General features: G+C 40.3%; 1 protein-coding gene across 7 annotated transcripts in view; it reads right to left on the bottom strand.

Annotated features, from left to right (window-relative positions):
* The window catches only part of LOC140253806 (protein FAM13A-like), a 205,333-nt gene extending 189,165 nt beyond the window's left edge, over positions 1–16,168 (bottom strand). For 2 of the 7 annotated variants that reach the window (XR_011904005.1, XR_011904004.1), the window contains exon 1: positions 15,945–16,168. The gene's annotated coding sequence lies outside the window, so the exon portion shown is untranslated. The remainder of the gene's footprint in view (positions 1–15,944) is intronic. The other 5 variants (XR_011904008.1, XR_011904009.1, XR_011904006.1 and 2 more) reach the window with 4 other exon arrangements.
* Positions 16,169–27,729: the final 11,561 nt, after the last annotated feature.

Raw genomic sequence — 27,729 nt, forward strand, 5'->3', positions numbered from 1 at the left:
ACTCATTACATGGAGCCCTCCTGCAACCTGAAAGGACTTTCTCACACCAGCCAGGATTAAGCCTCCCCAAACACACCGAAGAAACACATGATGCCACCTTTCTACTTCATAACACTGGCTTTGCCCAGATTTCTGCATCAGCTTAAGATAATCTTAAAGGATAATTTAAGTGCTTTCTACTACTCCGTGTACATTACCAAAAAAACAAACAAACCAACAAACAAGCCCCATAATTTCCTGATGACGTAATTCATTCTTGGCAACATTCCTCCCAAAAAATCCAAACTGTCAAAAAAGATGAAACCCACATTAGCCCCAGTGCAGAATATTGCTGGCAAGCCACCTGTACCCTGCGGAACTCAGCTGGCAATGGAGATTGACAAGGACCACCAATCTCACCCCACTCAATGTGCAACGTTTGTTACTATGGTCAGACTTTCAAAACTGCAGTAACATAAGGCAGCAGGAAACTGGAAGAAAAAAAGTAAATCCTAAAACCATTCTGGAAAAAAAATAAAGCAAGCCAGAATAAATATGTATACATTTTGATGCATTTACTGTCAATGCAACTAATTTTACTCTATTTAGACATAGAATATAGCTTAAGAGAAACAGCTTTAGAGGGGGATTTCCACTACTAGTCATAGAATTACACCAACTCCAGCTCTTCAAAATACATATTCTAACTGTCCAGATTTCATGTTTTTAATAAATATTTTTTATTACATGTAAATACATGCGGCATATCACATTCTACCTGGAAAGGGATGATTGACTACATCTGCCCCTGAAAAAGACTGCTTTTTGTCTTAGTTCCTGACAACTACTGCATTTGTAGAACTCCTTTTGCTGCTTTGTGACTAACACTGCTGCAATAAGAGACTGCCATTTTACTTCCTTTATATTTCACAGTTAAATTCTGGTATTTTAATACCATCCTTTAACTCCTTCTTTCTTAGTAATTAGTTGCCTAAAATAATGCCAACAGCAAAACATAGACAACGGATCTGGGCTTTGCATTTTACCAAAGCCGGTCCACTACAAAGAACATCACCTCACATCTCTTTGATTTTATGGCTTGCTAATAAAGTTGTAAATTTAGATGTTATAACACCATATAAACACACAATGAATAAACTTTTGCTGGACTGATCACACCAACTGATTAATGTATGCGTGGTAGTTGTGTTTAATAGTACACATACAAGAGTTTCTGTGAAGTTTTATAATTGAATAGGTAAAGCATATACAGATATGATGGATATGCTGTGTACCTTTAAAGCAGCAAGTGTGAATGATGGACAGCAGTACATAATTCCTTCATGTGAGTAATGCATCTTGTAATTAACAGACTGCAAATGCATCACAGTCTTAAAAGAGTTTCCACCCTCACATCCTGCATAGTGCTTTTCAGATTAGTAATAACTTGGAGCTATTACTTCAATATACAGATAATCTCTGATTATTGTACTTTGTCAGGATTCATTCCTACAAAAATCTCTTCAGCAAACTGTATTTTGAAATGTATTTTTTAAAAATTCTGCTGTGAGAATCAGTGCATGATCTAAAATATGATTTTAAATTTAGAAAGTTTACAACCATTAGAAATTACTCTGACATTGACATGAGGGTCAGTAGAAGCTACTGGCACCTGTTTTAGATGCAGCATATCTCACCTGAGAGCTTCAGATACTTCAAAGTGAATGGTAATTTAATTATTAAAGATAGCAGTTCAATAAATACTTCATGCTTAATAATATTACTCAATAAAACAATAAACAAGAAACTAATCAAGAGGTAACATGGTAGAAAGCAGACAAATACATTCTAAAATAAGGATTAGTCGCTAGGGTCCACAACTTCTATGTATGATGTATCTCTCAACAAAGCTGACATGGTGCTAAAGCTACTGAGTTTCTTCAGCTCTATAAAGAAAAAAAAAAACAAAAAACAAACAACTGTAAGCCCAAGAAACACGTAACTCCCCAGTTTGTTGAAATACTGAACCTAATGCCCAATGATAGTACTGTATTCATTTCTGGTTATGCTGAAAGTCAGCATGTCTTCCTTTCGTGAGGACGACCATTTGGTTTATCAGTGTGCGTTTGTTTATGTTGAATTAAACAATGAAAAATTGAGTAAAATATATTTAAAGCTAACATCCAGGGAGAAATGAATCCTACCAAGAAGGCTTTCCTATTGCTAAATGAATCTTTGAGGTATTTAAATATTTATGACATCATGAGCATATAAGAAAAGTGTCTGAAGAATGCTTACAAGAATGAGACTCATTCTGGTTTCTCCCGGCGCTTGAAACATCCTGTCCCTCGCACTGACTTTGAGGAAAGCTTCTTTTAGGAAGCAATCAGTTTCACCCTGACAACCTCATGGTGACGTTTCAGAAATAAACTCAGCAAAAGACAATTATGCTCTCTGGTCTTCATCTAATCTCACCAGTATTCAGGAATTATCCATTTTTCATAGTGCAGATTTTAGATTTTAAAAAAAAAATCAGTGTCTGGCTGACTGCCTCCTTTGATGCTTGAATCGCGCACTGTCTGTACAGACTGATTGTTACAACCTATCACAGGATTCAAGTGGAAAAAACTAAATTCATTTCATTCCCAAATGACATCTCTGGGCTGAAGGCAATGAAGAGGGACAGAAGTAAAATATCTGTGACAGAAAAACATTTTAAGAGGAAGACAAAATATAAAACTAACACTTCCAAACATTTCAAACTGAAGTTTGAGCTATAAACTCATGGCAGTATGAAACTTAAATTGCTAGACTGAAGGAGAATGAAGTGCTGTGCTGTTCAGTATGTAATTCAATGTGATGCAATGCGGTTCTCAAAACACTTAGTAAAGAAGACAGGCTGTTTAGTCCCATAAAAGAGTTCTGTAAGAAGTACTGCTGGCCTGAATGCCTGGTTAGAACCCTGTGCAACACTGCAACCTCCCAAGTCCATACACAAGAACTTACACTAAACAGTTATATTTAGTGAGTTAAAAACAGCTAAAATATTGCTGGCACAGAAGACAGCCCCCTATATTCACAAATGTTGTTTAGTAAGAAGTGCTTTGATGAAGAAAGAAATAGGTTAATGAGATCATTAATGAGAAACGAACACTACAACGATTCACACTTTGCTTTTGCAAAAAGTTCTATCAGCACCATAAGCAAACATGAATATTTCACTAGTCACCATTTATATGAAACCTGTTTGCTGCAGTGCTATTGCTTCTAAGCACCCACCAAACTGCTGAGAGATGTCTGGTGGCAACTGGTAGTTTCCTGAGTTTTAATAAGTGCACTCATTTTGTTTCTTTCTGCTTTCTTTCCCTATTGAGCTTTTTTTCTTTTTATTTATTTAAAGGAATTCCATCAATTACTGCTTCCAGGACTATATCTATTAGGTCGCAAAATAAAGCACAAAAGCATTACTTGTCATTGTAAGATAGCTTGTTTCATATATACATTTTTTGCGTGCCAACCTGTAAGATCAACTACTACTTAATGAAATTCATTGATGTGTAGCTACATTAAAAGAATAATACACTTCTAAAATCAATATTCAAAGCTGATTGTCATGCTAATCTTGCAATAATCAAAGCTCTTAATTCATCTATTAAAACATTAAAGAGGAAATACTTGCTTTGCTTGATCAATTGATCAAAAGAAAGCTGTATGCTTATGACCTAAAGCCAAATGAAGGGAAATGGGAACCTTTCTACTCAAATATTCTCAAATTAATCACATCATTTTCTGCATAGATCACTGAATTACATATACAGGAAACTCAATGAAGAAGGCAACAATAAATGGACTATTGGAATGGCTTCAAAAGCCCCTGGAGAAGCTCCTTCAAAAGACAAGATGGCTCCTCCCTCTACATAGAAGCAGAATATCTTGGTAGTAAATGCTGGAAGATGGGAGCTATTCTATTTCAAGCCCAGGTCACAAGGAGGAGCAGCAGCTATAAAACAGGAACTCCAAGGCCTCTACCTTACCTTACACCAGTTTTTCCATTGAAACACAATTGAGCTACACACATCATGACAGTTAGCATTCTTTACTCAGTTGAATTTCATGCCAACAAAGACACACTATTCATATGATATGCAAACACATTCTGCCTGTGACCTGCAACGGGTGGAAGGCAAGAGAGAGGTGTTCTGAGTACTTCATGTTGCAGTCCCAATGTACAAGATAGTTAAACTGTACCAGAATGCACAAAGTACACTCTCTCACTAATGGAACCATTAAAGTACATGTAATTACAATGCTAAGTTTTGTGTAGGAAAGGAGAGCATTACAAAAGCTGAATGATTTTACTGACATGCTGTTATAGGCATGAAGTTCAATACACAGAAGAAAAAAAAAAAAAAAAAGTCTTCTAAAAGAAATGTACCCATTGCATAATTATTTGAAAACAAACAAAATCCCTGTAATTATTGTTTGCCACAGTAGCTCTCTAAAACCAATGCTGTTGGCCTCAAATTATTATAGTTTCACAAAGCACTACCACAATCCTGCTAACAGTGAATGGCTTTTCTCTGACCAGGGCAAAAAGTGAAAGGGCAAAGGGTTCCAGAGACTCTGACTTAACAGAAGTTTGATGAGTAATCACAGAAGAGTTGCTTGCACACACAGATTTTGTGCCTACTTCTCAATTCTTTCCTTTGAAGTGGTGGCAGAATGCTGAGATTCTGCAGATTTGTGACTAGTGAGGTAGGTCGGATTTAACATCCCTTAATAGCTTACCATCACTCACTGTTGGGAAAACAAAACAAACAAAAAAGGCTTTTGCACTGACCATTCAAAAGTCATCATCTAAGGCATAATAAACTGATACTCAAACATGCCCCCTTTGAAACCAGGTTTATTGATGGTGGCTGCAAAATTGTAATGCTAAAATAGATTACATCTAAGACTACACCCTGTCAACAATAAAACAGAGTGAGGAAATCAAAATATTTATCAATTAGAATGATTTTCTCTGACAATTAAAGCAATTTAATCTCTTATGTAAGACTTATTAAATTGTTAGAGAACACTATTTGTAGCAACACTGAGTCAATAGTATGCACTCCAACTCAAAGTAAGCTGGAAAAGCAATGCAGAAAGTCTTTTCTATATCTGTCATAAACATTTTCTGTGATGACAGATGGAAGAAAAAACACAAAAGAAGTCAGTTTGTCCATTTACTTTAAGCTTCATCAGATAAACAAGTCTCAACAGTCCACCATGCAAAAGCTAAGCTGAATGGAAAGGCAATTTCACCAGACCACCTATTCTCTTAACAGTCCCAACACCTCTAAGACTCAGTCTTTCCTAATGCATCAGCCGTAATCAGTGAGAGGAATGCTGCACAGATGTGAGCACTCCATCTCCATTATGAAAATTGGAATCATATCTATCTGATAGTAGCACAAAACCAAATGTCTCTCTACAACCCAAAACACCTCCAGAACATAAAGGAGCAAAATCTAGGTGAGGGAAAAAGATGGGATGGAATCTCAGCTTCTTCACAGGGAAATGCATGGGCAATCTATCCACCACAGAAGCCCCTGATTTTTCTAGTGAATCAGTTGCTTTTTCTCCTAGTTGAAAAGTGTTAAGAACACTGCTAACAGTGTGGAAGACTGTCACTACCAGAGGCTGACAACAGACAAGGATGGCATATCCTACACAATTCTGCAAGTGATGAGAAACAAGCAGGAACTGCTCTCAAAACTGTTGCACAAGAGACTGCAGTGTCAGTAGGGAATGGTGCTTTGCATTGCTGCTGTTTCAATACGCATGGTGGAGAAACATTTGTGAGGATGAATGACTGAAGAATTGCAATAGCAGGAAACAGTTCCAATGCCAGCAATGGAACGCAGCCAGTGCTATCCTTGATGCCTGTAAATGGTTCCGGCAATAATGACAAAAGCCAGCTGATGCTGCTCAGCCACACGGAAAATCAAATTTGCAGTGTTTGCTGACAGCGATCCACAGCCAGAGATGACTGCTTTGGCAATGTCACCTGACAATACCCCTTGGTGACCCCAGATACAAAGAGAACTTGATAACAAGATACAGCATAGTTTGGAGAAAACTAAAGGGACACTGCTTTTATCATTTGATACCAAAATACTTGCACTACAAGTTTCTAGGGCTGCTGAAAATAATAAGATCAATCAGTTAAAAGTGGGCACATGTAACAACCTTGAAGGAACAGTTTTCTTTTCTCATGGCCAGGACATTACAAAACTGATGACAGTACAACCACCCCAAGCACACAATCAGAAGGAAGACTTGGGCCAAGATAGCGAACAAGCACAAAGCAATTTGGTTACTGCTGGAGAAGAGCACATGAAGCCAAATGCTGTTTCAGATGATAAAAGGAATTGAAATGGCACCATCTAAATGTACTTTCACTCGGGAGAAAGAAGGAACACACCACACAAGGGAAAAACAGAAAAAAGACTTCATAGTCTCAAGTAATTGGCACAAATAGACTCATCATTAGAACGAGCACGTGACACAAAGAAAAATCCCGTTCTTTAGAACAGCACACAGGCAACATAAAATGGATTTGCCTCTCCAAAGGAACAATGCTACAGCCCCCTGGTTAACGGATGTGGACTGCTGCTGAGACGTATCATTTCAATATACTTGGGAGCTGTGCTACCTTGGGTGGTTAATTGGGTAGTGCTATGGCATAATTGCACACAACTGTTCAGTTTAAGTCCCCAGTTACCGGAATTGAAAAGTGTAGAAAAATTAAGAAAAACTCCAATAATTGCTTTGAAATATATCAAGAAGGTACTTCTACTTCCACTTCACTGAGCAGACTCCTGCCTTCTATAAACTTGGGCTATTCAGCACATCAGCTTTATGTACGTGACAGCCAGTCTTCACTGGAAAAAAAATAAATAAAAAATATTACAATCTTCACATTGTTCTACACAAGATCAGATTCTGGCTGCTTAAGTCTCAAAGAATTTTAGCTGTTTGAAGTCAGTAACTGTTTCACACATTTATTTTTAATGGCTTACAACTACCTACACAGTTTCAACTTGTGAACTATTTCTGAACTTTAAATGAGTCTAGCAGCCGGTTCCATTCTTGGGAGGGATGGTTCCACAGCACAGACACCTTACAAGAACAACGTGTTCTAAACACACATGCAGTGGTACTCAATTGCTGAAGCAGAACTAACACTACAGGAAGCTTGTATGTGTTGTTAAGATTGTAAAGAAGAAAGAGCAGACAATTATTTGCCATAGGACCATATTTAACCAGTTGTTCTTAGCTAGCCAACCACATGGGTATCATAACCAGGCAGCAGCACTGCAGTTCCACCACCCCACTGCCTGGTTCTGTGCTCTCCCCTGCTCTCAACTGTTTCAGAAAGTCAAATACTCAGAGAGCTATGGAAGCTGAAAAAACTGGAGAACCTGTTCACTGTGGTAACTATGTGACAAATAATCTCTTCGTTACTCTAGCACAGCACCTCCAACTATTAAGTGTCTTGCTACTGATATTGCCTTTGTGGACAATCATACCACATCTGTTAGCCGGAGTCAACCCTGCCCCACTTACCTGTCTTAGGGTTTTCAGGTCACAGCTGAACTACATGTAACAGTACCGAGAAAGCAATTTCTGATGTGCATGCAATTATTCAGCATGAACAGTAAACAAAATGGCGCTTGCTGTGACAATACATTCACTCTTTTGTGCCTGTTCAGTAGGAACAAACTTCTCACCCCCAGAACCTCCTCGCTGCACGGAACCTCAATGGGCACGTTTGTGCATTTTTTATAATAATAATGCATTACACAACCACTTTATCCCCTTCTATCAACTGGAAATAACACCAGATCACCACCTGATACTGCAACAGACATCAAAACACGATGCATCCGGAAAGGCAAGAGATGAGCATTCTTACAGGCAAAAGAACACGTAACAAGAAAAAAAGACTGATTAATTTTTACAGATGACGGGGTAATTTCAAAAATGACTGCTTTCAGAACTGTGTTCTCACTAATTCTAGTCTGCATTTTGCTTTTTTCTTATTTTCTGGGAATTTAATTCCTGCTGAGGTAACATATGCACTACAAATAAGATGACACCATGAGACTGTCCCATGTGATGCTGTTACCCAAACAGAAAGCACTGCAGCATACATAGCCCTGTATTTGTACCACAGTCCTTGCTGTTTCCTAGTAGCTGGAATTAAATGCAAAGATACACTCATGATTTTTGGTCCAAAAATCACACTGCATCATCTAAGTTTACACTGCAATAGCAAGTGGCTACTTCTGTAATTAAAGCAGGTTAAGATACAGGTGCTGCTACATCTAATGCAGAAATTCTGCACAGAGTTCCCACAGCACAGGTGTAACTAAATTATACCCAGATCAGAGCTAGTTTATTATGCAATTAATTCTTCACATTCGTTCAGAGATGATCCATCACAAACGAGATAACCTGCACTTAAAAACAAGAAAGTAAACCCGATTACCTCAGAGTTAATTGAGTGGCAATAAAAACACGGCTAGGAGTGACGCCGAGCCTACTGGCCAGCTGCAGCACGGCGCCAACACCGAAAACAGGCTTAGGATAGTAATTCAAGAGAAATCCTTCTCACCTGCGATGCACGGCCACGTGCATTACTCAGACTTATACATTCTCCATCAGACATCCGTTTTGCTTGAGGAAAAAGGGAAGAATTTAACCGAGCACGCTTTGCTACAGCAAGCAGCGCTTCACCTCCCTTCAGCCCGGCTGTGAGGGCAGAGCTAAGGCAGCAGCAAGCCAACGCTCTCACGCGCAGCACGAGCGCGCCCGTGGCGCCCCCTGGCGGCCGCCCCAGCGCTCTGGAACCTTCCAGCACTTTGTAGGCTTCCCGCACGCCTGCAGCGCGTGCCCTGCCGTCCTCCCGGAACCAGTCTGACCATTGGCTTTCTAAAGCACAAAGTAAAATAAATTAAAAAACGCTGGGGAAGAAGCAGGAGGAAAAAAAAAACAACAATGAAAACAAACAAACAAACAAGGCCGGGAGTCTGTAAGCAATACATCCTCCAGGCTAACTTTTCCTACAAGTTCAGGATCGCTCGCGCTGCAGCCACGTGGGCTCGCTGCACGTGGCAGTGCCAGCAGGTGCTCTGTGTCCCACCACTGGGTGCCGCTCCACCCGCACAGCAGGGAAGCACTGAGCTGAACGAGCAGGGCAGCACTTGTGGTGCGAGCATGAACACGGGTGCACGAGGAGAGGAGCTATTCATAGCAACTGGACAACACAGCATAGTGGGCTTTTTCTTGCGACCTGTGCTCGTTTTCCACCTTTTCCCTGCTGGCTGCTTTTCTATTGAACAGGACCTCTCCTGCCTTCCTGCCAAGTCAGTTTCCCTCCCGCATGAAGATATTCTCCACTAAATTTCCTTTTTAACAGCAGAAACAGAAACCCAGACTGGGATCTCCCTGCAGGCACTCTGAGGAGATCACACGTCGCGCTCTTAAATCGTGATACTCTTTCAAGCAACAGAAAGAGATTCTACAAAACTGACACTAGAAAAATTAAGTACAATCATCTTAAGCCTTGCACAGTCAAAATGCAGCATTCATCCCCTTCCAGGATCTCTCTCCCTCTCTCTCTACATATACATATATATAATACAATTTACCTTTTGGCATAAATTTACATTACATTGGAGCTTCATTAAATTTACACACACAAAGTAAATGTATATGACCAATTTTAATGCATGAAGCAGGAATCTTTGAAAATGGATTTTTCGCCCTTAAGATTTTCCCTCTAAGATAAAGCATCAGTAATGTCAGCTGAAAAGTATGCAGGAGAATTTTTCAGTGGACTTTCTTGACCCAATTATTTGTAATGGTTAATCATCTGCCAGCATAATCAATAGATATGGCAGAACTTCTGGTATACTGCATCACTGGCAATTCAAAATAGCATGATGTGAATAAATTCCCATTCAATTTTCCTAAAAACTGAATATGCCATTTCTGTTTGTTGTGCTTGTTGTTTGTGCTGTTCCTATATACTGGAACAGGTTGCCCAAGGAGGTTGTGGATGCCCCATCCCTGGAGGCATTCAAGGCCAGGCTAGATGTGGCTCTGGGCAGCCTGGGCTGGTGGTTGGCAACCCTGCACATAGCAGGGGTTTGGAACTGGATGATCATTGCGTTCCTTTTCAACCCAGGCCATACTATAATTCTGTGTTTCTATTTTTCAGAAACTAAGCAAAAATATGTGTTTGATGTGTTAAGCAAAGCAATGCAAATCACTTCCATCCATCAAATGATATTTGAAACCCATGTTAAATCTCACTTTGTTATCCCATATCTTCAGAAACTCTTGGAAGCCAAACACTGAAGATTCAATAAAGAATAACAGTGAAAACAAGCAAGGTCATAAGTGGGAACAGAGCTCTTGTCTTTGCTAGCAATTAGATCTCCTGGATTCTTTTATGCTTTGCCTCAGTAAATTGCAGGTCATTTCCATCCCTTTCATTTGCTTTTTATTTCTCAGAGAAAACATTTCTTTCTGCCTATTTGCAAACAGTAATTCCCATAGTTACAGTTTTTTGTACACATAATAGGTAAAAATCAATACCCACTACAGTTCTTTTGAAGTGCATGATAAAGCTCAATGCAATGAAAACTAGTTAAGGTTCCCTAGTTCCAAAAGCTCAAACACAGGAATAAATCTACACAAATGAATAATAATTTGGGGGTCAAAGCAATTTGATTATGAATGAAACAAAGTTGTTTTTTGTTTTGGTTTGTTGTTTTTTTTTTTGTTTGTTTGTTTGTTTTTCCTGCAAGAATTAAGTTTCATGTATCTGTTACTTTTTTTTCCTATTTCAAGTTAAAATTGTTAACTTTTACACAGTTTACTAGGCTCATAATATCCACTACTCACACCCATCACCATCCTGAAGAATGCCTTATATAAAATATATAGTGCTATTCATTCGAAACCCATGCTAACACTGGTATGCAATCTCTCTAGAGTTACTAAGGAGCCTCCAGAGTCCCATTACATTGTAGGAGTGCAATATACATGTGTTACCTGAAAACAAAATATTAAGCTAAATAAAATCATGTTTACCCTGTATTTTCAAAAAAATTGCCTTGTTGCTGCTTACCACCAGCGAATGGGAAGTAGAAGACACTTATTTCTGCAGTGCAAATTCCAAAGGTTTTCTAAGCTGGTATTATTCTTTTTGGCTTCAAAGAAAATCTTCCTAAAATACTCTACAGAATCTCTGAGGAAAACAAACATCCAGCATATGCTAACAAATAGCTTGCATCTATTACACATATGCTGACCAGCTTCAGAATGGAATTGGCAGCTCTAATCAAGTGCTGCTCTGCAGCCCAGGAGGCCTCAGAGAAACTGGAGAATTGTGTCAGCTGTCTCTCCAGAAAACACCGAGCAGTTCTACTCAATGAGTCCGTGCATGCCACCCTTTTTTTCCTGATGATATTTTCTATTTGCATAACAGCCAATTAAATTATGGTTTTGTGGGAGATCTAAAATGACAGCACAGTTTTCCTAGCAGTGCTATAGACTTTCAAGATCAGTGGAAACCCTACACTAAACTTTGTATATCCTACAGCTGGCTAAAAACTGACTTCCTTAAGAACCTCTTTAAAGCAGTGAAGTTGCTGTAACCAGTTTTGTACAACATCCTTTTTCATAGTTTTCATCTCACTGGCAGATGTCAAGGTGTACTTTTTATGCTCAATAAAATAAATTGATTTTAAACACCTTCTCATACCTTGAGTTTATAGCTACTGCATTTAATCTCATGCTTTACTCTCTATTCCTTTTCTTTCGTGATTCACTAGGACAAATGAAGTGGGAAACATTGCACATTACTCCTAGTAAGTATATGGCATATTTAAACATCCTCATTTCCCCTTGTTGTCCATTAAATTAAGACACAAAGTTATCACCTAAAGATGCTCATAGCTCTAGTTCAAAGTTCAGGTGGTTGCTTAAAACCATCAGACCTTTGTAAGATGCCAAAAAGAAGAGAGATTTCATCTGGAAGAGGAAAACATCCAAAGTTACAGGGTTTGTTTCTATTATCTATCTGTGGAAAAGATATAAACTCTCACATTCAAGGTTGTAAGGCAGCCTCAGTTCAACTGGAGTCAAGATGAAAGTTCTCCTCTGCAAAGGTTTTCCATCATTCTCCATTTCATGACTGTTCCTTTCCCTCTGAAGGTGAACTCTCCCCACAGAACAAATCAAACCTCCAGTCCGCTGGTCCAAGTTCTGACAGCCACATAACATTCAACTTTTAGCGAACAAGAAAAGAATAAACAGACCAACTGCCAGGTGGGATTGTTTTTCTTCCCCCTCCAGCATGGCAGTGCTAATTAAGTTTTCCATAAGTAGAGTGGCTTGATGTGAAACCAGCTTACATAACCTCATGGAAATTATGTGAGGAAAAAAAAAAAAAAAGAAAGAAAAAGCCATTTAAATGACTGAATAGGGCTCTTGAGTAAAGGGAGTAAGTATTATATGAAGGCTGAGTAAATAAAGTACTTCACAAAATCTTGATCCTTTCTTACCGCTTTGTTGTTGTATATAATCAATATACCACTATCACAAGGATGAAAAATGTGACTGTAAATATTTTACTGCTGTCATATACCATCCTGAAAGTGCCATTACAGACCTCAGTTTTTACAGTGCCTTGCTATATTGTTAGAAAGTTATTCCTCATTAAGTGTATTGAAGAATATAATATACAAAGAGCTTTAAAATTAACGTTTCTCAACTAAGAATAAAAAAAAAAATACAAAAAAGCAACGATAGGTCCAAAGTTTTTTCCAAAAAAAATGCAACATATATTTAATAATCATGACCCTATTTCTTTTAATTAGACTTGTACTCTAAATAACTTGCCATTTCTGAAAAGAGAGCTCAGGATAGTAATTGTCATAATGAGAACTCAACCAACTGACAAACCAACTTATTTTTACTGCCAGGAGCAACTTTATACTGCCCCACTCAGCACTGTGTGAAGGATGCTCTAAATTTCACCAAAACACAGATATTTCTTCTTTGCCATGGTAAAGAGCAGGCCAAAATATCTTTCCCCCTCCTCTCTTCCCCCTCTCTTAGTATTTTATGAAGTCTACTTATATAAGAGCAACTATTACAGAAACATCAATAAAGAAACTGCATAAGTTACCAAGAAAGCACATAGACAGTGCCTAATGCTCAGTTTTACATTGATTGCTGCTGTAATATCTCAGAAGCCATTACAAATACCAAAAGGCTCACTCTTACTATCATGACAGTAAAAAAACATCTCTTCTTACAGGTGATTGAAAGGAGTAACAGTGAGAAAGAATGAACTTAAGACAAAACTGAAGATAAGCTTACAGTATGATATATAGGGATTGTCACTGGCTATAACTCATCCCTTGCTTTATGCTGTGGCATTTTACCTTATATCCATTTGAAAGTACTCAAAGTCAGCCTTTGACTGGTTTTTCTCTGCAAACTATTTCTTATAATAATCTAGTTTACTTTCCATTTTCCTAGATGCAATCCAAGGCGGTTTAGAAATTCAACAGAAGCTATCACTTGTAATTAAGTAATTTCCTTATATTTAACTTTGCTATACATTCTGACATCTGGTCTGAAAGAGCAAACTATGAAATTTACAGTTTCTAAATTATGCATTCTCTTATGGAAACCAGCTCCCCAACATACATGTCAGTTTTTACTGTCAAAAAATACAGTTCTTGCTTTGTCTTCTATCAGATGCCTATTCTACAGTCCAACAGAATGCCTGAGTGTTCTGTTGGACTGTGCAGAAGCCTGAAGGTTACAGATTAACAGGTCCCCATCAGAACTCTTGCACAGGAACAGCCATGGCTCTCCTGTAAAGTGCACCTGGACTTCCACCCCACCTCCTCAGTCACTTTGCTCTGTGTGCTGGGTGAGATTACAGGAGAAGCAAAAGGCCATCAGCTCCCCATTGTATGACACAAGGCTAATGAAAGCAGAGTGTTTAAGCAACTTGCCTGAGTTTGAATGTGCAGTCAGCTTCAGAAAGATGAAGTGATTTTGGCTGTAGAGTTGTAACCATATGACAACATATCCTTAATTTCTTACATCTCTACCTGGAAGTGAAGTAAATTATGTCTAACAAATTTCAGTTTTCTAGTCCATCAATGCTGCCATGCCAGAGATACTAACCAACTCCCTTCCCAACTCCCAGTGCAACATACCTCAGACACACAAGGAACTGCACATTATTTTCCCCCTTCCCTCATCTTTTATCAGAGGGACAGGAGGATATAAGAGAAAGTTCTTTCTGACTTTTGACAAGCACTGTCTATAAACTGTTTGAGAGGATACGTGTCAAGTACAACAACATTGAAAGACTGCTTAATAAGCTTCATTTAGAAGATGTATCTGTTCCATAAGTACATGAGATAAATGGAAACTAACTAGGCCCCATCTGACGTCCCTAGTTTGGAACTTGATTTCTTTTTTTATGTATTTGGCAACCTTTTTTTTTTTTTTTTTTTTTTTTTTTTTTTTCCTTCTTTCTAAAAATATTGAGTACATTAGGCAACAGACACAAGCACTGAGTACTGCTATCTAGATTTCTGCAGCTGTGAATTTAATCGCAGTTCCAAAAACTGAAACCAAAGCAGGATTACCCAACGTTGAAGAACAGCCAGGCTGCAGCCTTTACAGCCCTGTGGTTGCTCTGGCTCCTGTGACAAGCCCTGTTGCTGCTCCAAGCCTTGCGACAAGTCCTGCAGCTGCTCCGCTCCCTATGACAAGCCTCGCAGTTGCTTCAAGCCATGTGACGGACCTGTGGTTACTGCAACCCTCCTAAAGGGCGCAGATGTTGTCGCAAAGCTCACAACTAGCCTTGCAGTCACTCCAGTCACTCTAAGTCTCACAGTTCAACCAAACAACCAGTGCCTGTAACTGTTGTCACCTATAAGCAAAAAGAAAAAACGCATTAAAAAGCCAGAACATTTAAATAGGAGAGCTTGTAAGATAAGACAAAGGAGGAGCAATGTCACACAAAAATGGGAGGAGAAAGAAATAGTCCAACTCCTAGCATTAAATAAGCTATGAGATGTGTGAAAAGATTGTAGCCATTGGCCACCCAAACACCACATGCTTACAACCACTGGATTGCTGGAAACAGACCCCGTGCACGTGGCTACTGCCCAAAATACTGTCCCAGGCCCTACAAAGCAAGCCTTCCGGTGACTCGACACCCCAGGAAGAACTGAATCAGACAACGGGACTCATTTCTGAAACAGTCACACAACCACACAGGCCCACTGATCAGGGCCACGTTAATGCATAAAGTCCAATAAAATCACATTCAAAGAAAGGAAGGATAAAGCACCAGAAGAGAAAACAACACAAACAGTAGATGGGGAACCAGGCAAATATAATTATCCCCGAGTACCCAATTCATCACATAAAACCAAATAAATACCTAGCTTTGGCAGACAGCGCGGACAAACTGCAACGGAAGAAAAGCTCAGCAAAAGCGTTCCTGGAAGTGAGGCAGCGTACTTCACTGAAAATCTAAAGCAGACCCTGCCTGACAGAGGACGTGGGCGAGATTAAGGGAAGAGCTGTGCCATATCAATCAGGACTACGAACCGAAAAACAGGCCAGTATAACCCACAGCTCCAATAAAAGGATTTTCCTTACCGGTGCAGAAAGGAAACTAATGGGTAGCTGACAATTCAAACAATAGGAAAGACGTTTCAAAGAACCAGAAACATCATTTAAAACTAAAACTCAGTGCACACCAGAGATTAAAAGCAAACGTCGCTGCAAGAAAACATGAGAATAAATTCTATTCTCAAAGGTATCTGGTGTCAATAAGGAGCTAAAAAGAGCAGAACACTTACTTGAACCGAGGCTTCCAAGAACAAAAGGTAAGTCAAGGAGATCGATAATCGGCAGCAACCTCATCGTGCTCGCTCCTGCCGGCCAGGTCCTCCGCGCTGCTTCTTCTTTCTTTCGCAGCAGCTCCCGAACCATCAGCGGCGACACCGTCAGACCCGCGGTGCGGCAAGCCCCAACAACAGAAAAAAAAGGGAAACCCGACGTCGACAAACGAACGGGTCACGCAACCACCCAGCCAAGGAAGGCCTTGCATTCCTCCCCGCATTGCCCCCCCAACCCAATTCACCCCGGCAAAACCCGCTTTGAGCGGCTTTTCTCACCTCGCTGACTCACTGCGGACTTCCAGCCGGTGCTGCGGGGGATCGCAGAGGCGGACAGACCGGGCAAATGGTGCCGGGCACACAAAAAGCAGCGGCCAAAAGACAGCTTCCCTGCTTACAGGGAACCCCCAGCCTCCGCCTCCGTTGCAAAGGGCCTGGGACCCCGGGGCAGCTTCTCCCGGGCTTACAGGGCAGTCCCCGTCCCTACGGCCGAGGGAGGCTCCTTCTCCCACCAGTTCGGGGCACCCAGAAACGCACCCCGCTAACGGGGCGGTCACCCCACGCAGGATGCCAGCAGAGCACAAACGCTCACGCACCCAGGACCTGATTACAGGCGGGTGGACGACACACCTGGAGCCACAGAGCTCGGCTTCACCCCCGCCCCCCAGTGGCAGGAACGACTCTCAGCAGCCAGGTAACGGAAAGCCGAACGCCTTTCATTCTGCTTTTGGCTACATTCGCTTTCATTGTAGCAACGAGATAAACTCTATTGATTGTTACAGTAAAAAGCTTTGGAAACAATCTTGTGTTGATACATCAGTATCCTTTATGCCCAGTTACCGTCACCATCCTGTCTTCGCGTCTGCAAACTGCAAAAAGTTTTTCAATCAACCTATGTAAGTTCTCCCAAGAGGATATAAAAACCAACTAGCAATATGTGAAACCCACATAAAATGAACATATAAAGAGATGTTTTTTATTAAAACACATAGCAAAATACAGGGACTGTGCCAACGGGACTGTGCCAACGGGACTGTGCCAACGGGACTGTGCCAACGGGACTGTGCCAACGGGACTGTGCCAACTGGACTGTGCCAACTGGACTGTGCAAACTGGACTGTGCCAACTGGACTGTGCCAACTGGACTGTGCCAACTGGACTGTGCCAACTGGACTGTGCAAACTGGACTGTGCAAACTGGACTGTGCAAACTGGACTGTGCAAACTGGACTGTGCAAACTGGACTGTGCAAACTGGACTGTGCAAACTGGACTGTGCAAACTGGACTGTGCAAACTGGACTGTGCAAACTGGACTGTGCAAACTGGACTGTGCAAACTGGACTGTGCAAACTGGACTGTGCAAACTGGACTGTGCAAACTGGACTGTGCAAACTGGACTGTGCAAACTGGACTGTGCAAACTGGACTGTGCAAACTGGACTGTGCAAACTGGACTGTGCAAACTGGACTGTGCAAACTGGACTGTGCAAACTGGACTGTGCAAACTGGACTGTGCAAACTGGACTGTGCAAACTGGACTGTGCAAACTGGACTGTGCAAACTGGACTGTGCAAACTGGACTGTGCAAACTGGACTGTGCAAACTGGACTGTGCAAACTGGACTGTGCAAACTGGACTGTGCAAACTGGACTGTGCAAACTGGACTGTGCAAACTGGACTGTGCAAACTGGACTGTGCAAACTGGACTGTGCAAACTGGACTGTGCAAACTGGACTGTGCAAACTGGACTGTGCAAACTGGACTGTGCAAACTGGACTGTGCAAACTGGACTGTGCAAACTGGACTGTGCAAACTGGACTGTGCAAACTGGACTGTGCAAACTGGACTGTGCAAACTGGACTGTGCAAACTGGACTGTGCAAACTGGACTGTGCAAACTGGACTGTGCAAACTGGACTGTGCAAACTGGACTGACACTATGATTGTCCCTAGAACTTGTTGCTAAACACATGCTGTTGATTAAATACATGCAGGGGCACTATTCTTGTTCAAAGCATGGTACAGAAAATCTGCAAGGGAGAAGAAACACATGTCTATTTAAGCTACAGCAGCGCACAGTAAATTTAGGCATTACCTAGATCTGCAGACAAAATACTTCCAGGCATACTTGCAGGGACCGGTGAGTACATGTAGAGAGAAATGTGTTCAAATACAGCATGAATGAAAAGTTTATTTTATTATCTTAGTACTCTTAATTTAGTTAGAAGACATGCAGATTATTCTGTTCTCAAAATGCATCTTGTTGGCAGCAGCAGGTTATCCAACAACATCTATTTTTTGTCTTTATGAATATACAGTATTCAAGACAGATCATATCTTAGGCTGTCACATTGATTAGCCTAACTCCTGCCCATGAAACTTTTAAAATACGTTGCTTACTTAAGCTGTATCCTCTCTCAAGGATCTGTTTGGACATATTCTAGCAGGAATCATTGCATACTTACTACAGAGATGCTCTCGGCGGAGGGCATGCCATGATTTTCTTTGGGCATCCAGATGTTGCACATCACTGTCATCAAGTGTTCTGTAGATAGCAGATTCCAGTTCACATTCCCATGAAACAGCTGTAGATCCATCTTATCAGTGTAGGTATACCAGCCCAGTACCACACACGTCAACCTTTTTTTAACACTGCTATACATGTCCTTGATTTTTGTAAAGCCTTTTTGTATTGCATTACACTGCACTGATTCTGCAGTGAAATACTAACACGGGTGCAATCACACCATCAAGCCAATTCTCACTTTGATAATAAACTGTTCTACAAGCACCTTTCTCTTAAAAAGTAACTGAACAGATCTTACCTCTCACTCCAGCAACATCTGAGATGCCACTTCTTGCAGGAGCTGCAATTACAGTAGGCTCTAATTCAGCCAGTCCTACTGGCTTGTGGAAGTAGCTCTGTTGCACTAAACTATGTCATTTGCAACTTTCTGCAGCTTTTATTGTGTAGATGTTTGACTGGAAGCTGATGAATGAAAACTAATTCTCTACAGCTAAATCCACTACCTCAAATGGGAAAAACCTTCAAGCATGGTTCAAGCAACTTCTGTTGCTTCCAATCTATGGTAAACTCATTATGGTATGAAATAATATAACCACTTTGCACATAGAACACTTACTCTGTATCTATTTACTCAGGTGATGTTGTTGTGTAAATGCAGAATTGTGGAATTAAATGACAACTTATTTCTCCTAATAAGTACTATAAATTTCACTTCAACCTTCTTGTATTCTACCTGCTCTTTCCTCACCAGCAAGAAAACTACTTAAGGATTTCACTATGCAATGGAACTTCAAGCAGCTCCTAAGGATGTTCATCGTGCCACCTGTAACCGTCAGCGATCACGTAACTTGTAATACAGTTACCAGCATCTGCAAACACAACATGAAAAAAGGTCACATTGATTTTTTATTATTAATTAAATAAGTGTAAAGAAACTTAATAAAGTGATCTATCTTTGGCATTTAATCTCTGCAATTGAATGAAATATTACTGCACCTCCATGCATCACCACAGCCATAAATCATCAGTTGCATTTCAAGAGCAAAGCAGGGCAGAGCTATAAATCCCTACATCACAAAATAACAACACAAACTTACTGAGAATTCTTTGGCAGACTACCCAATTGTAAACCAGCTGTACAAAACAAATAGTCCCTTAACATTACTGCTTTGAGGACATTCCTCTCTAGGAAGATAGAAATGATTCTTAAGATAAAAGCTGCTGTGAAGATATATTCAGCATACTGAATAAACTCAAAATACAGAAGGCATGCCTTGAACATCACATGCGCGTTGACCCGAGAGCATACAGAGATAAAGTACTTGTAATCCAAGATGAATTTCAAAAACAATGAGCAGCACAATACATAGAATGAGCAAATTATCTATAATGAAAATAAACTCCACCAAGTTTTCAAACTAAAACCCCGCTCATTTCATAATCCAGTAGGCCCATAACTATCACTGCTGCATCCAAAATTACTTTGGTAAAGGCAAGTGCTACAGGGCCCAGCATGACTCAGTCTTACACATTTGACTAGCGGGGATGTCTGCTCTACCTGGGCAATTGGTGGTGTGTGCTGCTGACGGGTCCCCAAAACATAACAGTTCTCAACCAGTTTACTAATATGTAATGACACAAACTGGTTGATAAGGACTACAATGCAGAGAAACCTTCTAAGCTTTAGCAGTAATACCTGAACAGTAGGAATCATAGCATTATTCAGGTTGTTAAAAGCAAATTATTGTGAATCAGCCCCGTAATGGAGTTTGCTTAGACAGATTTTCTTCAAGCTGAAATTGACTGAATATGAGCATAGAGTATTCCACCTCATGAAGGCTTTATTAGAAGAGACATACAGAAATACAGTGCAAAATACTGGATACATAGCTGCTACTGAAAAATCAAAAAGGATCTGTTTGACCTCAGAAACATGAAATGCACCCTGGGAGGAAGCCATTACTTTCAGGGCAGTCCTGTTTCCACAGTTCACATGTAGAGCAGCGTGAACGTAAATTTTGCAACAGAAAATATTTGAAAAAGATACCTTCAATTTGCAGATTTAAGTAGCTATGAACAAGAACAATTTTATTTTTTAAGAACAAGCCATCAATTCACTTAACGTACTTCCAATAAAGTCATAGAAAGTATCTGGAATTTCAAGTCCTGTCCTATTGTTTTACAATTATTTCATCACTCTAATACACCTTTAAGAAAGCTTCAATTTTATAGATATTTGCAATGCAGAAAAAAGGAAGTTGTTTAAAAAAAAATTCTGAGCATACAAAACAACCATTCACTTCCTATACGGTGTCTTCCCATGCATACAACAAATGAATGACTGGGGAATTAATATTCCATACACAGGCCCATGCTGACATCCTCATAACACTGACTGTACATTAGTAGCTTAATGCAGTACCTGCTTAGCACTGCGCTACTACTAAACTGAGCGCCTCTTGGCAGACGATTTGCCATTGGTTCCAGAACAGACAAGTGTTAACAACACAGAGCTCTCAATACTTCTTAATGTCGAATGAAGCATGGACATTGTTCTTAATAAAGTTTTAATTTCCACTAGTGAACTATGCAGGAAGTATCAGAACAATACTAAATAGAAAATATACCTCTGACAACTATGTAAATGTAACACTGGAGATTCCAAGGACTGGAGTGTAACGCAAAACAATTATAAACCACACAGTAAAAATCTATTAGATTCAGATCTAAGGTAAGTTTTACATGCTGTTTCTAGCTTCAATATATGAAAAGTCATATACAACTGCTTAATCTGAATCATATTATTTTTCTCCGGAAGAGGAAGGTGATCAGAATACTAGTTTAGGTCTCCAAGATAAAGCTCAGTTTTAATTTTTTGAAGTATTTATTTTCATTGAATTTTTCTCCCTGAAATAGACCACCACAGTAAAAATATCTGTTCCATTTGTAAACATTACCTAGAAACAGAAATGCCTCCCATAGGCAGGACTAAGTCCCAGATATGTGTAATCGCACTCTTATCCAATACACAAGCAACACTCAGTGAGCAAGCTTTATTTTCTCTTGGCTCATTCACTGGGAGAATGAGTAATTCCGGTTGCTATACAGACAAGGGAATAATTCATAGCTTTTTTCCTATTTAAGAACTAAGCAATATTCTCCACAAAGACATTAGATAGAAAACACAAAGTGAACTTAAGAAAAACATCTTCATATCTTCAAACAGTTTGCAATTGCTTTGCCACAGGATTTTGTGTCCAGTTCGTCTTATAAATGTTGAAAAAAAAAAAAAAACCTATCATCTATACACAAAGGCTGCTAAACACAGAGCTACCTGTGGTTGAGCAGGCACTCAGCTGCAGCTTTCTGAAGGACAGAAGGATACCCAGTGAAATGTTCACCGTAAGTGCATCTTGTTTGATGCTTCCTAACCATTTTCTGCAGGCTGCTGTTAGACACGGGATACTGGGTTGGCTAAACTTTGGAACTTCATATAGACAGCCTTGTACTCTGATGTATTAACCTTACATACTTGTAGTTCTTGATTTCAGTATTTTGAGTATTCCAGAGAGGCTAAAAGACATCCACACCTACAAGAAATGACAAGTTAAAACTTATGCCAAATACATGGCGAACATCGCTGTAATGCTCAATTCAAGTTACAAGCTCACTGTACATCAGCACTCAAATCCATCTCCAGTCAATATTGCACAGTGTGTGATAAGTCGAGGCAATAACACTAGAAGTTATTTTAACCATGGCTAAAAAGATAAGAGAAACACAATGGAGGTAAAAAACACATCATCTTCAGACCCTAACTTAAGAAATAAGAAAGCCCCATCAATTTCTAATAGCATTTGGACAAATCTTTTTCATCCTCTCCTAACTGTTTTCTAAGATAACATGTAAGCATCGGGGCATTCTCATTGCAGCATAAGCATCAGGCAAACAAAGCAATTCATGCTCATTTAGGAAAACTCTATATTGATGCAGCTAGATAGCAGTTCAACACTACTAATAACAACAAACTAAAATTAAAGCAGCAGACAGAAAATTAAAGGTGTGGGAAGATGGAGCTGCAACAATGTAACATAAGCAGAGGAAAGTTAGCAGAGAAAGTTTCTGATTTCTCTCACATTGCACACCAGGCAACTAAGAGTTCATCAGGCTCCAGTTTACAGCTGGGGACAGCTGAAATTGTGAGACTGCAGGAAGAATAAAGGCCATTCTGGTGTATTTTTTCTTTAATTAAAGGATGAAAATTACTGGACTCTGGGTTCACATTACAAAGTACAAAGAAAACAATGAACACTTCTTTGAGAAGAGGTTACTGGTAGATCACAGCTCCTTTGAAGTACAATTCTCTACAGCAATATGGCAACACATTAAGAAATCGCCACCAAACCAGCATCATATATCTACCAGGAAATATCAGTGAAGAACCAGAAAATGCACCATGAATTCCATGATGGGCATGAACAGAGACCTACATTCCAATCAGTAGTTGTGTTTTTATTTTTTTATTATATATATTTATTATATAAAAACTATTTTATTATAATTTGGCATTACACAAAACCTGGTTGCCCCCTGTTAGTTACAGTTAGTACAAAAAGCACGTACCAACCGCTTAGTGCTCAAGAATTAACAGAACGAGCATTCAACAGAGGAACACTCCTAATTGGCCTTTTCTGCCCTCAAGACCCACTGAACGAGGGGACCACAGCTCAGATCCTCACCCTCTTCCCTGTAACATTCTTTCCTTTAAAGACAAATGAAAGTCCTGTAATTTGAACGGCGTAGACAGTAGATGTATCTGATGGTAGATGCCTATAGAAGAGCACACCCTTTTATCAGGCAAATAATGGCACTCCCCAGAGGGCTCCTACATCTTCAGCTATGTGCGATTCCAGTTCTGGTAAAGGTGGTTTCTCTATAGTTAATGGTCTTCAATAGGTTTATCTTCCACAAATTTGCCAATCTTTCCAGCAGTGAATGCAATACCTCAAAAGCTGTATCATCCTGGCACAGTACATTTCATAGATCAAGAGGTTAAGCAAGATTTACTTCTGATCTGACCCAGTCACAGCTTGTAAACTCTCAAACAGAACAGGAGCTGCCATAGCGTGGGAATCAAATGTTGTTTCTGCATTTAGAACAAAGTAAGAACATGTAAGTAAAGAAATTTGTAGTTATAAGGTAGAAGTCATGGGTACAAAGGCTGCAGCTCCTGTCTGTCCAGCTGTCTGAAATCAAACTACCGATTTTTGGTGCTGGACAAATAAGGCCTGAGTAATAAAGGATCTACAGAGGACAAGTTAAAATAATTAACAGTATATAGATATAAACTAGCAACAACATGTGTTTTAATATTTTCTAGTACACACTGTACAAATATACAAGTAGTGACATAGCTAAGGATGTGCCTGAAGAGATATCAATAAGGAGGACGGCGACTGACTGGTACAAGATAGCACATGAATTAACAAGTTTCAGAATCAAATTAACAAATGCAAACCTCGGGTAAAACTGTAAAATTATACTACCTGCAGCATTTTAAAAACAGCAAGTGAAATAGCTCGGATCTGGGTTCAGGTGCCAAGTTAGTATTCATTTATGCTGACCTCACTTAACATGTATTTAATATCAACATCCTCACTTGTGACCCATAGACCTGACCCTGGCAAGACCAATCCCTTCTAGAAAGGCATCTAGTTGCCTGTTGGTAATCTGTGAAGAGAATGCACTACAGTAGTCCTTCACCGCCTGCTCATATTCTTCAGTGGGGAAAACTGTTTCAGTGCTGTCAGTATTCTGCTTGGTAATGCGCTGTCACTCCTCTTCCACACAGAGCAAATAAACAGTTCAGCCAAAATTATTTCATTACAACCTCCATGTCTTAGAGAAAGCCCAAGGCCGGTGAAGTTTTCACTGCAGGTTGCAGTAGCTCCTGACTGTCCCCAGGGAAAAGAGAGAAGCTGCACAACTCTACAGTGGTGGTCCGAGCTCCTGCTAAGCCACTATGTGTCAACATTACTGTTTTCCACAGACTTACATCTATGTAAGCAAACTTTTCAAACACACATGTAGGAAACACTGGGGTAGTAACAATTACTCTACAAGACTGCATTCAAAAAAAGTGCCAAACCAGAAATAATGCATCCAAATCCCTTTGGTTTGAAAACACTTCTCATCTCACAAACTGTGGTGTTAACATGTGACCACAAATAACACACAAATAATCACATGGCTAAACACACCAAACAGCTCAAAAGCCCCTATAAGGGCTGAATTTGCTTCTTAAGCTGAGTTGAATCCTGTACAGCTTACTTGGCAAGAGAAATAAGAGTAGCATCAATGTATTTAAAAAGTACCACACTGAAGTATTGCTAGCCTTAGTGTTCTTCCAGACCTTGCCTGGAGCAATCCGTTCTCACAGCGCACAAAGGGCTAGTATACACCTAGCCTGACTTAACCTGCTTTGCTGCCTTAAAGCACAAAGAGAAGGAGAAAAGGGACATACGTTGAGATTCCTGCACTGAGGAACTTGAAATTCTCAGCAGGAAAGGCCTCCTGTTTGTCCAGCTGCATATACTAGAATGTAGTAGAAAAGATTGAATGCAGGAGTGGAGTACATTAGGGAGCAGAAGGCTTTGGGGGAGTTTTTAAAGGGCTAGGAGGCAAGCACAAGAAGCATTTTGTCTCTCATGGGGTGAAGAGGTGCAGGAGGAGAGGTTCTGGGAGTTACTCACCAGGAAAGGAGGAGCTGTAGCACAAAGTTGGATAGGTTGTCAACTATGTTGCTGAGGCAGAAGGGGGATGGACAGTAGAAAGTGAGGAGCTAGATGCTCTGCACTGGAATGAGCTGCAAATTGGGACATACACTGAGGGGCATTCAGCTAAGAGACAATGAAAAGTAGAGTGAAAACCCTGCAGGGTGTGCAGGACTTTGAAGGAGGTTTAAATTCAAAATAATTCTAGCCAAGGATTAGGGATTTAGGTACTTAAGCACATATTCGAGAATTTTCCCCTGATCACCCTACCCACACATCAAGTCTTCCTACTCCTATTGCCAGAGATGCACTAGTTATGGCTCACCTAATCCAGTCCATCAATTGGAGCATAAAAGACATTACATTCTCTATAGCTATTGGGAACCAAGGAAATACCCTGGTGTATTCCTGGATCCCAAAAATCCATGTGAGAGTTGAGCCTCAATCACAGAAAAACTAAGAGGGTACCAGGAAAACAGACAAAATGAATAAAATTCCTTAAGACAGTGAAACCCAAAAACACTGTCTCAACACCATTGTGAGCTGAGAAGTCAGATGCTGCAGTGTTCGAGTTAACACTAATCACAACAGTTTGCTGTCTACTTGCTTTTACATGTTCACAACCTAATTGTAAAGGAGGCCAAAGGCCCTGCTTGGCTATGGAGCATACCAACTAAGCAGAAATCTAGTGACACACAAAAATCATAACAAATCTCACAGTTCATTTTCAGCCCTTAAGTAACCAGCTCTGCTGCTTTCATTAGGGAAACACAGAATTAAGTAGGATTTTTGCCTGCAGGCTCACATGCCACAGTAAGGCTATAACAAACAGCACCTGAATTCGAGTGGACTGGAACAGTGATAGGTATGGGTTCAGTTTGTTAGTCAAATCGAAATTCAATGGTCCTTTCTCAGGTGTTCTGGAATGTAAACAGCATTGTAAAATATAAATTGTGTTATATACAAGGGAAACTAAGAAGCTGCATGCACTGCAAAATACACATTGCCAGGGCACATAAGCTGCTAGAAAATAACCAGAGAATAACAGAAAAGATTGCTGAATTTCATCCCCAGAATCATCAGGAGACAAGAAAATGCACCCCTCCACACAACAACATAGGACCCCAGCAATAACCTGTGCAGCCACAAGAAGGACTGGAACATATGCAAGAGGTAAGAACTGTGTAACTGCAGAACTGATCCTTTGTTCAAGTTACGACCTTGGCACCTTGGTGGAGTGTAGACTGCCCTCAGCACCCAGCACTGTTTTGCTCACTTAACCACCTTGCTTAATTGAATCAATCTATCCCTTTATGTATCACACTAGACTTTGTCTGGCTTTGTCATGGGAATCTGTAACAGGGACATTATACTAGACCTTAAGGAGCAGTAGGTAAAGCATCTACTGAAGACACTGGGCAAAGAAGAGGAGGCCAGGAAGAAAACTAGTCTCAAGAACAGTCTGAGGGGAAATTGCAGTGCCAGCCTTGAAACTTAACAGGTTCCGTGCTACTCAGTTACATGTGCTGGGTGCCATCAGAGGTAAGCAGAAATAACTGACAGCCACCACAATTACTCTTCCTACACTATCAAAACAGCACAGCAACATTGACAGCTAAATCCCATAAACAAGCGATTGCAATTAGAAGAAAGCATAGGGCTTGCCTGTGGAGGTCAAGAGATCATCTAGCCAGCATGGGAAAACGGAGCCAATACAACTGCGTATATTGCTGATGCCCGTTCCATTCAATATTTCCAGCAAGCTGAAAGGCAAGGTATCTAAAACAGGAGAGAGAAATATAAAGCCACAGTGGATCCTATTAAACACACTTAAATCAACACAGGCCCATAGACTGCTCAGCCACCGTAATTCCCTCTGCCACAGGTAAGGAAGGAAGGCAGCAGTCCCTTGGCTTTCTGCCTTCACCTGTGTTGCCACTACACTGTAGGCTGCCCACCCTACACAAGTGACCTCTTAACCTCCTGGCAGAAAAACATCCACTCTTCCTTAGGGGTGAATTTTGAACCTACAGCGTGCCCCACAGTTGCTTTCCCAAATGCAATACAGTGAGTAAGGCTAACAGCAACGCATTTACAACAGGACACTTTCTGCTTCTGGTGTTCAAGGGAGATTTGACTACAGTAACTGTTCTGCTTCCTGTATTTAAAGCGAATGCATTGCATACCATGGTTTCCATTTTATTTAACCAAGTGGAGTACAACAACATGACTAACCTAGAGATGGATTTAATAACTAACAAAATAGACTTGAAAAAAGGGCAATTAAAGGTCTTAAAAGTTTCCACAGGTGTGGATGAACATTAAGAATACTCGTGGAATCACTAAATCATTTGGGTTGAAAGGAACATTTAGAAGATCACCTAGTTGCAATTGCCCTGCTGTCACCAGGGACACCTCCCTCTAGACAAAGTTGCTTCATGCCTCATC

Source organism: Excalfactoria chinensis, chromosome 6 (assembly GCF_039878825.1).
Source record: "Excalfactoria chinensis isolate bCotChi1 chromosome 6, bCotChi1.hap2, whole genome shotgun sequence".
In the NCBI taxonomy this organism is placed as follows: domain Eukaryota; kingdom Metazoa; phylum Chordata; class Aves; order Galliformes; family Phasianidae; genus Excalfactoria; species Excalfactoria chinensis.